Raw genomic sequence first — 11,760 nt, 5'->3', positions numbered from 1 at the left:
GCGAGAAAAGTGTTTTGATCATGCGCTCAGTTCGGCAAATAATTTTTTGACTTTGAAAGGTGTTTTTGGACGGATGGCTCAGATATAAAATCGTTTTTAGCCGTGTTTTCTTCAAATTGGCCCAGTTTTTTGTTTATAATTTCGTTTTCTGTAGAAATAAATTGTTGATGCAGTGAAACCGCAGAGTGTTGAGAGTGTAACAACGCGTTTCAAGTGAAATATTGTCAAGAGCTAAATAATAAAATATAGTTGGTGTTCATTTTGATTTTTAAAAAGTGTATGTGTTTTCTACCATGTGTCCATTTTCTCACCCTCACATTACTTCAATTCGAAGAAGGAAGGTCAACTGTGTGTGTGTGTGTGTGTGTGTGTGTGTGTGTGTGTGTGTGTGTGAGCGAGCGTGTGTGTCACTCGAATTGAGAAAAGCTGATAGAATCATCAAAAAGTTCTAATTGATTTTTATCCAAAATATAATATCTCAACAATTGATGGAAAGGAATAAAAATTTATCGTTTTCGGACTGTTGTTTTTTCATTTTTTAAGACTGCTGATCTACGAAGCTATTGCTGCTATTCTCAGGAAATGTGCCAGCTATGTATCTTTTTAATAGCCGCACAGCGATAGCTGGGGCTATTATTGGCCTTCTCTTGGTTTTTTTTATTTCGTCATGATTTTTGTTACCACCATATGACGTCACAGCCACTTTTTGTTCATTCGTTCATGCAATTTCAACTGAATTGCATGTGTGACGTCATTTTTCGCTCTTAGTGAAGCGAGTTTTTTGTTCATGCGCGTGATTAAATTTTTGGTCACACTTGACTTACCTCACTCTCAAAAATGACTTCATCACTTTGAAATCGACTTTTATTTACTTTAATTCAAAGAGATAAGGTCAAATGGGCGTGTGTCACTCTAAATGAAGGTTAATTGAGATCAGCTAATAGAGGCAGCAATAACTTATACAGATTTTTAATCAAAATATAACAGATCAGCCTTCAATGAAAAGACGGGTTTTTTGGTCTGTCTTTTACTGTTTTTTTTAGACTGCCGATCTACGAATCTATTGCGGCTATTTTCTGGCAATCTGCCTGCTTTGCTGTTATTTTTGCCGGCAAATGAAACGATTAAGGAAAGATGACGAATTTGGAAGATTATTTGCTCTCAAACGAGGTTTGAATCTATTCGTTTAAATTTGTGTCCCTTTGCAAACCGTTTGCTTGACCATATTTTTCCAGAACAGTCTTTCGATTTCACTCCGCAATTTACTTTTTCATGCTGGGTTTGAGTTTTTTGAGTGGCATTAATTGCGTGCATTTAAAAGTGTATTTAAAGTGAAACCGATTTTGAGCGATGAGCGTACATAGCCGTTGTAGTGGTGCGGTAAGTGTCAACGACTCTCTTCTGTGAGATCTGTGGTTCGAACGTCTCCCTTGGTAGTAATTTTTTACCAGTTTTTTTCTAGCCTATTCGCTTCTAATTTTCCTAAATTGCTTGCTTCCCTAGTAGTTTGAGAGCAATTCATCCAATGTTATCATCCAATATCTTTATATTTAAGTTTTTCTTATGTGTAAGGATGACGAATGACGTTTACACTATTTAACTGCTCTTGAACGAAGTTTGAAGCCATTTTTTTAAAAACTTGCGTGTCTTTTGAATCAAAATTTACGCTTGACCGTTTTCTCGTAGAATTTTTTTTCGATGTCACTTCTCGAGTCATTTTTTCACGCTTGATTTTTCCGAGTAATGATTTTTTCCGAGTAATGAATGTTTCCGAGTAATTTCAACTGCGAGCGTTCAGAAATTAATTGATGCAGGAATAAAATCGATTTAGAGATGAGCGCGTATAGCCCGTGAAGCATAGTGGTTCTATCCACGACACTCATCAGGGAAGTTGCGGTTTCGAACTCCTCCATAGTCAGAATCTCATGCATTATAAAAGTTTCTGTAGCTTATGACCGTTCTAAATTGATTGCCAGTCGTTGGAGAGCAGTTCGTCCGACGTTAGTCGGTTTATGTTCTTTCTTTTTTTTTGTTCAATAATAGCCACCTAATATCTCCGGTGAGCATAGTTGATTATTGCTTAGTTGCTGAGGACAATTTGGTGACAAAAACCACATGGTCTGCAAATGTTTCCATTTCTTCACGTTTCCGTTGCTTTGAGTTTGTTTGCACCAATTTCAATACGCTGAATATCACTTGAGTCTTTCAGAACAAAGCGTTTTGATTATCCAGCCTCCTTAACACCAATTTGTTTTAACCACTTTTTGCATTTCCAAATTAGAATAAATTGAGCTCAAAAAATTCATCAACCGACGGTCCAAAACTCGTACAGCATGCAGCAACAATTGACGCCAGAATCAGAGTTCCGCAGAAAAACGTTGGAATTCAGAAAAACACGCTTTTTGGGAACTTACGAATGCATAATACAATGACCGGAGATAAAACCAGAATCTAAATTAGGCCAAAAACCAATTTGTCAACATTTTTAGGGCAACCTGAGCATTTTAAACTGAACAAAACAAATGAGGCGACGCTAAACGGAAAAGGAAAGAGAACTGTACAACGAAGAACTGTAATATCTTCGAAATATAATCATGTTAAATATAAACATATTGTAATATGTTGAACAAATGCACACTATTTATTAACAGAAAGAAGCAATTTGAGGAAAACTAGCAATAAGAAAAAGAGAAAAGTCTGGCACTTTAAACCACGCAAGGATTTCTGAAACTTAGTTGCGTCAAAGTGAAAACCACGTAAGGGCATTTTTAAACAGGTACATGCAGTTTGAAATCAATCATTAATCACTTCAGAGTGCATAATAAATGAGAATAATAACAGTAAGAATCATTTTTCAATTGCAGATATTGGCAAAGTGAAAAAACAACAATGGAATCAAATAACATAAAAAAAGGTCTCATTCCCATTCCGTAATTTGAACTAAAAAATGGGAAACAATAAGCCACTAAAACTGCATTGTAAATTCAAAAACAATTGTTAATATTGCGAAAAAGTAAGAGGTCTGCAATCCTATATATTAAATGCCTGAGTTCTAAAATTGGACAAAAGTTGCATGTTTAAGGGGCTTCTCGAAGCGCATCTTCAAGAGCCGCATTGAGCAGCATGGTTAAGCGAACATATCGAGAGAAGTCAATGACCTAAAAGAATCAAAGTAGATGGATGAGAACCGAACCTGGGACAACAGATTGTTAGTTAGGTGCAGTTAACACGAGGCAAAGCGGGCTGAAAACAGCTCGCCCAGAGAAAGGATTTTTTGTCCTGGGTTCTACATATTTTTTAAATGCTCCTGAACTAAGTTTGAAGTTCTTATTGTAAACGTGTTGTTCTGCAAAGTTTTAGCTGTACAGATTGTACGCTTTTCTAGAACACTCTTACCTTTAAGTTACGTTTTTTACGCTTTACTTTTTGATATTTGCTTGAGCCCAACTGCTCTCAATCTGAAATATGTTTATTGATACGATAAAACCAATTGCAAGAAACGGTGGTATGTAGTCGTAATAGCGTAGTTGGTAAGATGAAAGACTGCTAATCTGAGGGTTGTGAGTTCGAACCCGTCGCGGGTACCCTTCCTGTTGTAGACATGAAGATTTCTAATCAATACCATGCTGCCTGTTCTTCGAGAGCACTTCTTGCGACGCTGAGTTGTTTTTGTTCCTATGTGTATTTTGGGAGAAGGAAAATACTAATCCTATATATTAAACGAGTGACCTCTATATCCAATATAATCTTCCTACATATTAAATGCGTGAGCTCTTTTTTTGGATTAACTTTTTGCATGTTTGAGGGGCATCTCGAAGCGCTTGTTTAAGAGCCTCATTGAGCAGCATGGTTAAGTGAACAGGTAGAGAGAGTCCAGTTACCTAAAAGGCTCAAAGTAAATGTATGAGAACTGAACCTGAAACAAAAGACTGAGTTAGGTGCAGTCACCAGGAGGCTATTAGGGCTTAATGTAGTCTCGTCCAAAGAGAAGATTTACTGACCAGTATACTACGTGTTTTCTAATTGCTTCCGAACGAGGTTTGACGTATTTAATGTCTGTTTTTTTGCAAAGTTTTAGCTTTACAGACTCTCTGCTATTCGACAACACTCTTAGCTTTTAACTAAGTTTTTGACGCTTTACTTTTTTATTTCTGAGTGATCTCAATTCCTCTCAATCTGAAATATGTTTATTGATACGCGAAAAAAGCGATTGTGAGAAACGGTGGTATGTAGTTGTCAAAGCGCAGTTGGTAAGAAGGAGGAGTGCTTAGTCTGAAACTCTTATTGTAAACGTATGTTTTCTGCAAATTTTTAGCTGTATAGATTATACGCTAATCTAGAACACTCTTATTTTTCAACGAAGTTTTTCACGATTTTTTGCGTGATCTCAAATGCTCTCAATCTGAAATATGTTTTTTGATACGATAAAAGCAATTGTGACAAACGGTGGTATGTGGTCGTTATAGCGCAGTTGGTATGATGAAGGACTGCTAATTGGAGGGTTGAGGGGTCGAACTCGTATCGGGTACCCTTCCTATTGTAGACTTGAAGATTTCTAGTCAACACCAAGACACCTGTTGATTGCGAGCACTTCTTGGGACGCTGAATTGTTTTATTTTCTTGTGTGTTTGGGGGAAGAAAAATGCTAATCCTATATTTTAAACGTGTGAGCTCTAAAGTTGGACAAATTTTTCGCATGTTTAAGGTGCCTCTCGGAGCGCATATTTACGAGCCGCCTTGAGCAGCATGGTTAAGTGAACATTTCGAGAGATTTCAGTGTCCTAAAAGGTGCAAAGTAGATGGGTGAGAACCGAACCTGGGAAAGATGTCTGTTAGTCAGGCGCAGCTACCACGACGCTATGAGGGCAAGAAAGTTTGCTTGCCCAGAGGGAGGGTTTTGGTGCCTGGGTACTACGTGTCTTTTAATTGCTTCCCGAACTAATTTTGAAGTTCTTATTGTAAACGTATTTTTCTGCGAGGTTTTAGCTGTACAGATTCTGCGCTGTGCGCTGTCTAGAGCACTCTTAGCTTTCAACAATTTTTTTCACGCTTTACTTTTTGATTTTTGCGTGATCTCAATTGCTCCCAATCTGAATTATGTTTGATGAAACGATGATGGTAATTGTGAGAAACGGTAGTATATAGTCGTTTTAGTGCAGTTTGTAAGATGGAGGACTGCTAATCTGAGGGATGAGCGTTCGAATCCGTGTCGGGTAACCTTCTTTTTTTAGACACAAAGATTTCTAATCATAACCAAGACACCTGTTGATCGCGAGCACTTCTTGGGACGCTGAATTGTTTTATTTTCTTGTGTGTTTGGGGGGAAGAAAAATGCCAATCCTATATTTTAAACGTGTAAGCTCTAAAGTTGGACAAAATTTTCGCATGTTTAAGGTGCCTCTCGGAGCGCATGTTTACGAGCCGCCTTGAGCAGCATGGTTAAGTGAACACTTCGAGAGATTTCAGTGTCCTAAAAGGTGCAAGTAGATGGGTGAGAGCCAAACCTGGGACATATGTCTGTTAGTCAGGTGCAGCTACCACGACGTTATGAGTGCTTGAAATTATGCTGGCTCAGAGGGAGGATTTACTGCCCTGGCTGCTACGTGTTTTTCAATTCCTCCCAAACTAAGCTTGAAGTTCTTATCGTAATTTTTTTTTGACCACGTTTTAGCCGTACAGATTCCGCGCTATTCTAGAACACTCCTTGCTTTCAACTAAGTTTGTCACGCTTACCATTTTGATTTTTGCGTAATCTCAAATGATCTCAATCTCATATATGTTTTTTGATACGATAAAAGCTGTTGTGAGAAACAGAGTTCTAACATGTTGCAAAGTTTTTGTTTGTTCAAGGGGCCTATTGATGCGCATGTTTAGGGGCCACATTGAGCAGCATTGTTTAGTGAAAATATCGAGAGGTCAACGACCTAAAGGGCTCAAATTATATTTATGAGAACCGATCCTGAAACAAAAGAGTGTAAATCAGGTGCAGTCACCACGAGGCTATGGAGACTTAAACGTTTTCTTGCCCAGCTTTTCAGATTGTGCGCTATTTTAGAGCAGTCTTAGCTTTCGACTAAGTTTTCACGCTTAAGTTTTTGATTTTCGCGTGAACTGAAATGCTCTCAATCTGAAATATGTTTAATGATACGGTAAAAATGATTGTGAGAAACGGTGGTATGTAGTCGTTTTAGCGCAATTTGTAAGATGGAGGACTGCTAATCTGAGCGTTGTGGGTTTGAATCCGTGTCGGGTTCCCTGCTGTTTGTAGACTTGATTTTTTGTAGTCTGTTTTTCGAGAGCAATTCTTGCGACAGCACTCGGTTTATGTTCCTGTGTGTGCTTGGCGGGTAAAAAATGATATTCCAGTATTTTAAATGCATGAGAACTGAAATTAGACCGAGTTTTTGGATCACATATTAAAGAGCCGCATTGAGCAGCATGGTTAAGCGAACATTTCAGGAGAGATCAATGACCTAAAAGGCTCAAAATAGGTGGGTGAAAACCGAACCTGGGACAAAAGACTGTTAGACAGGTCCTGTTACCACAAGGCTAAGAGGGCTTGAATGTATGCTCGCCCAGAGGGAGGTTTTTCTATCCTGGGTACTTCGTGTTTTTTTATTTGCTCCCGAACTGAGAGTGTTTTTCTGCAAAGCTACAGCTTTGCAGATTCTACGCTAATCTATAACACTCATAGCTTTATGCTTAGTTTTTCACGCATTATTTTCTGATGTTTGCGTAATCTCAGATGCTCTCAATCTGAAAAATGTTTTTTGATAAGATAAATTCGATTGTAAAAAACGATGGTTTGTAGTGGTCATAGAGCAGTTCGAATTATGGAGGACTGCTTATCTGAAGTTTGAATTATTTTTCTATTACCATTATCCATAAAATTTCTATGACACTAAGTTTTGAGCAGTTTTAGTCGTATTGTTTAATCTTCTGTTTTATAAAAAATATGAGTCGCAATTGAGCACAATGGTCAATGGCGCTCCTATAATAACATGCTTTAGGGGTACTTAATCATGCATCATAGCTTAAAATATGCGTTTTGAGACGAGCTTTACCATCATTTTTAAGCTCCTATTATTCACATTTTGCGCTGATTAAGCATGCGGTATACCAAAAACAGTCAAGTCAAAAACGCCATTGTCCAAAAATATGCTGTAGAAAGAGCGAAAGACAAGTGCAATACACATAGATAGCTGTTGTCAGACCTATGGCTGTTAAACGAGGGGCGTGGGTTCGAGCCCGAGTCGGAGCGAAACAGAAACTTTACTTCTTTTAAAGCTTCTGTTTATGTAAATGACTTTCTTGTTATGGTTTTGCGGGCGTGCTAGTTAAATTGAACACGGAAAAATCACAAACTGCATTGTTTGTTAATTGATAACTAATTATTTACAAAGTTATGGAAATTGAAGACGGATGACCAAAATATTCGCAGTTTCAACTGGTTTCACTAGAGAGAACATCGGAGCTATCATTAATGAGGAGAACGCATGTCAAAATACGATTCCAAGAAAAACCATACAAAATTGTCTTTATGGCTCCTTAAACCTCCATTCCCTATTATGGCTAATGAGTTTTAATGATAAGAACACAAACGGACTAACTGCATTTTTATATTTCATATAAATGTTTTTAATATTATTATCATTAATATTTTTATTATTATTATTATTATTATTATTAGTATTATTATTATTATTATTATTATTGTTATTATTATTATTAATATTTTTTTTATTTTTATTATTATTATTATTATTACTATTATTATTATTATTATTATTATTATTATTATTATTATTTTTATTATTAATATTATTATTATTATTATTATTTTTTATTATTATTATTATTATTATTATTATTATTATTAATATTTTTATTATTATTATTATTATTATTATCATTATTATTATTATTATTATTATTATTATTATTATTATTATTATTATTATTATTAGTATTATTTTTATTATTATTATTATTATTATTATTATTATTATTATTATTAATATTATTTTTAGGACTTTCTAAAATTGTGGGACATCACTTCCGTATTTACAGTTTTAATTCATTAACTCCTTTAGGTCTAAGTGCATGTGTCTAATTCGTTGAAATAATCTTTAATGTAAAACCAAGTGATTTGTGCAGAGCATTTCTCAGTCTCACAGTGTCACGTTGTTTAACCAAAGTTGAAAACAAATTGATAAGCTGTCATGTGAAAAAAATTCGAGCACTGGACCTCGTTTTTTATGTTGGACAGAATAAACGAATTGCTTGACATTCAATTTGATGTCGAGAATTCTAAGTAATCTGTGTTTACAATATCACAGTTGCCTCTGAAAATTATTATATAAAAGGAGAAGATCTGAGAGTAATAAAAAAATAGCCATGAGGTAAAGCATAAAGATACATTTGTCTCTGTTATAACTTAAATCGACAGCTCTAGATAACTTTTTAAAATAGTAAGGTCTTTTTATCAGCATATTTAATTGGACGTATAAATGATCAAAGGAAGTTACCTAGTCGTTAGAAGAAATTTCATATCACAGAATTGAATAGTCCAGATGAACTTGCTGCTAAGGTGTTTTAATAAAATTAATAAAAAGATTTCTTGGTTTCTGCATTTACTGACCAGTATACTACGTGTTTTTTATTGCTTCCGAACGACGTTTGAAGTATTTAATGTCTGTTTTTTTGCAAAGTTTTAGCTTTACAGACTCTCTGTTAATCGAGAACATTCTTAGCTTTTAACTAAGTTTTTGACGCTTTACTTTTTTATTCCTGAGTGATCTCAATTCCTCTCAAATCTGAATTATGTTTATTGATACGCGAAAAAAGCGATTGTGAGAAACGGTGGTATGTAGTTGTCAAAGCGCAGTTAGTAAGAAGGAGGAGTGCTTAGTCTGAAACTCTTATTGTAAACTTATGTTTTCTGCAAATTTTTAGCTGTACAGATTATACGCTAATCTAGAACACTCTTGTTTTTCAATGAAGTTTTTCACGATTTTTTGCGTGATCTCAAATGCTCTCAATCTGAAATATGTTTTTTGATACGATAAAAGCAATTGTGACAAACGGTGGTATGTAGTCGTTATAGCGGAGTTGGTATGATGAAGGACTGCTAATTGGAGGGTTGAGGGGTCGAACTCGTATCGGGTACCCTTCCTATTGTAGACTTGAAGATTTCTAGTCAACACCAAGACACGTGATGATTGCGAGCACTTCTTGGGACGCTGAATTGTTTTATTTTCTTGTGTGTTTGGGGGAAGAAAAATGCTAATCCCATATTTTAAACGTGTGAGCTCTAAAGTTGGACAAATTTTTCGCATGTTTCAGGTGGCTCTCGGAGCGCATGTTTACGAGCCGCCTTGAGCAGCATGGTTAAGTGAACATTTCGAGAGATTTCAGTGTCCTAAAAGGTGCAAAGTAGATGGGTGAGAACCGAACCTGGGAAAGATGTCTGTTAGTCAGGTGCAGCTACCACGACGCTATGAGGGCGTGAAAGTTTGCTCGCCCAGAGGGAGGGTTTTAGTGCCTGGGTACTACGTGTCTTTTAATTGCTTCCCGAACTAATTTTGAAGTTCTTATTTTAAACGTATTTTTCTGCGAGGTTTTAGCTGTACAGATTCTGCGCTCTGCGCTGTCTAGAGCACTCTTAGCTTTAAACAATTTTTTTCACGCTTTATTTTTTGATTTTTGGGTGATCTCAATTGCTCCCAATCTGAATTATGTTTGATGAAACGATGATGGTAATTGTGAGAAACGGTAGTATATACACGTTTTAGTGCAGTTTGTAAGATGGAGGACTGCTAATCTGAGGGATGCGCGTTCGAATCCGTGTCGGGTAACCTTCTTTTTGTAGACATGAAAATTTCTAATCAACACCATACCATCTGTTGTTCAAGAACAATTCTTGCGACAGCAGTCGGTTTATGTTCCTGTGTGTGTTTGGCGGATGAAAAAATGGTAATCCAATATTTTAAATGCTTGAGATCTAAATTTAGACCAAGTTTTTGAATGTCTAAGGGTTTATCCAAGCACATGTTTAAGAGCCGCATTGAGAAGCATGGTTAAGCGAACATTGCAAAAGAGGTCAGTGACCTAAAAAGCTCAAATTAGATGGGTGAGAACCGAACCTGGGAGGAAAGACTGTTAGACAGGTGCTCTTACCACTAGGCTAAGAGGGCTTGAAATTATGCTCGCTCGGAGGGAGGATTTACTGCCCTGGGTGCTACTTGTTTTTCAATTACTCCCAAACTAAGCTTGAAGTTCTTATCGTAAATGTGTGTTTTTCTGCAAAGTTTTAGTCGTACAGATTCCGCGCTATTCTAGAACACTCCTTGCTTTCAACTAAGTTTTTCACGCTTACTTTTTTGATTTTTGCGTAATCTCAAATAATCTCAATCTCATATATGTTTATTGATACGCGGTTGTGAGAAACGGAGTTCTAAAATGTTGCAAAGTTTTTGCTTGTTCGAGGGGCCTATTGATTCGCATGTTTAGGAGCCACATTGAGCAGCAATGTTAAGTGAAAATATCGAGAAAGGTCAACGACCTAAAAGGCTCAAAGTAGATTTATGAGAACCGATCCTGAAACAAAAGAGTGTAAATCAGGTGCAGTCACCACGAGGCTATGGAGACTTAAACGTACTCTTGGCCAGCTTTTCAGATTGTGCGCTATTTTAGAGCAGTCTTAGCTTTCGACTAAGTTTTCACGCTTTAGTTTTTGATTTTTGCGTGAATTGAAATGCTCTCAATCTGAAATATGTTTATTGATACGGTAAAAATAATTGTGAGAAACGTTGGTATGTAGTCGTTTTAGCGCAGTTTGTAAGATGGAGGACTTCCAATCTGAGGGTTGAGGGTTCGAATCTGTGTCGGGTTCCCTGCTTTTTGTAGACGTGATTTTTTGTAGTCTGTTTTTCGAGAGCAATTTTTGTGACAGCACTCGGTTTATGTTCTTGTGTGTGCTTGGCGGGTAAAAAAATGGTAATCCAGTATTTTAAATGCATGAGAACTGAAATTAGACCAAGTTTTTGAATCACATGTTAAAGAGCCGCATTGAGCAGCATGGTTAAGCGAACATTTCAGGAGAGATCAATGACCTGAAAGGCTGAAAATAGGTGGGTGAAAACCAAACCTGGGACAAAAGACTGTTAGACAGGTCCTGTTACCACAAGGCTAAGAGGGCTTGAATGTATGCTCGCCCAGAGGGAGGTTTTTCTATCCTGGGTACTTCGTGTTTTTTTATTTGCTCCCGAACTGAGAGTGTTTTTCTGCAAAGCTACAGCTTTGCAGATTCTACGCTAATCTATAACACTCATAGCTTTATGCTTAGTTTTTCACGCATTATTTTCTGATGTTTGCGTAATCTCAGATGCTCTCAATCTGAAAAATGTTTTTTGATAAGATAAATTCGATTGTAAAAAACGATGGTTTGTAGTGGTCATAGAGCAGTTCGAATTATGGAGGACTGCTTATCTGAAGTTTGAATTATTTTTCTATTACCATTATCCATAAAATTTCTATGACACTAAGTTTTGAGCAGTTTTAGTCGTATTGTTTAATCTTCTGTTTTATAAAAAATATGAGTCGCAATTGAGCACAATGGTCAACGGCGCTCCTATAATAACATGCTTTAGGGGTACTTAATCATGCATCATAGCTTAAAATATGCGTTTTGAGAAGAGCTTTACCATCATTTTTAAGCTCCTATTATTCACATTTTGCGCTGATTAAGCATGCGGTATA

At 36.5% G+C, this 11,760-nt stretch overlaps 3 protein-coding genes across 3 annotated transcripts in view; 2 read left to right on the top strand and 1 right to left on the bottom strand.

Moving 5' to 3' along the window:
• The window catches only part of LOC142345701 (signal recognition particle 14 kDa protein-like), a 335,593-nt gene that overhangs the window by 127,687 nt on the left and 196,146 nt on the right, over window positions 1–11,760 (top strand). The gene's annotated exons all lie outside the window — the stretch shown is intronic.
• Window positions 1–11,760, top strand: part of LOC142345700 (transcription initiation factor TFIID subunit 7-like) — a 266,429-nt gene that overhangs the window by 82,979 nt on the left and 171,690 nt on the right. The window lies entirely within an intron of this gene.
• The window catches only part of LOC142345698 (serine/threonine-protein phosphatase 2A 56 kDa regulatory subunit gamma isoform-like), a 316,862-nt gene that overhangs the window by 167,303 nt on the left and 137,799 nt on the right, over window positions 1–11,760 (bottom strand). The gene's annotated exons all lie outside the window — the stretch shown is intronic.

This window comes from Convolutriloba macropyga, chromosome 9 (assembly GCF_964194025.1).
Source record: "Convolutriloba macropyga chromosome 9, txConMacr16.3, whole genome shotgun sequence".
Classification (NCBI taxonomy): Eukaryota; Metazoa; Xenacoelomorpha; order Acoela; family Convolutidae; genus Convolutriloba; species Convolutriloba macropyga.
The sequence above is the reverse complement of the archived record's forward strand: the minus strand, read 5'-3'. Positions and strand labels throughout refer to the sequence as shown.